Source organism: Limulus polyphemus, unplaced genomic scaffold, assembly GCF_000517525.1.
Source record: "Limulus polyphemus unplaced genomic scaffold, Limulus_polyphemus-2.1.2 Scaffold3584, whole genome shotgun sequence".
Taxonomy (NCBI): domain Eukaryota; kingdom Metazoa; phylum Arthropoda; class Merostomata; order Xiphosura; family Limulidae; genus Limulus; species Limulus polyphemus.
The window spans coordinates 70696-71127 of record NW_013669194.1 but is presented as its reverse complement, the minus strand read 5'-3'; positions in this window follow the sequence as shown (position 1 = coordinate 71127).

Sequence of the window (432 nt, the reverse complement as noted above, 5' to 3'; positions counted from 1 at the left end):
TCGCTAGAGTATATACGAAGAATAAACTAGTTTTATTAAGTAAAGACTTGTGTCGTTAAGTTTACGTTGGAACGAAGTTACGGAAAAATCAATTAACAAACGGAGACGTAACAATATGATAAAATAGTATTAGTGAATATTTTCGTTCATTTATCAAAATGAAAATTATAATATAGATTCTGCTTATCTATTACTGATATAGGACACATAACACTAAAAGTCGGGTTACGATACTCGCTATAGGCACAGCACAGATAACCCACACCGTAGCCTTTGCTTAATAACAAACAAAATTTATAAGAAATATTTATGTCAGAATGGTTTTACATTTATATCTTATTTTACAAATACTCTTCAAACATTTATATTTTATACGATAATTTGTATAAAATCCTATAAGCAATTTTTTTTATCAAAACTTCAAAAATAATA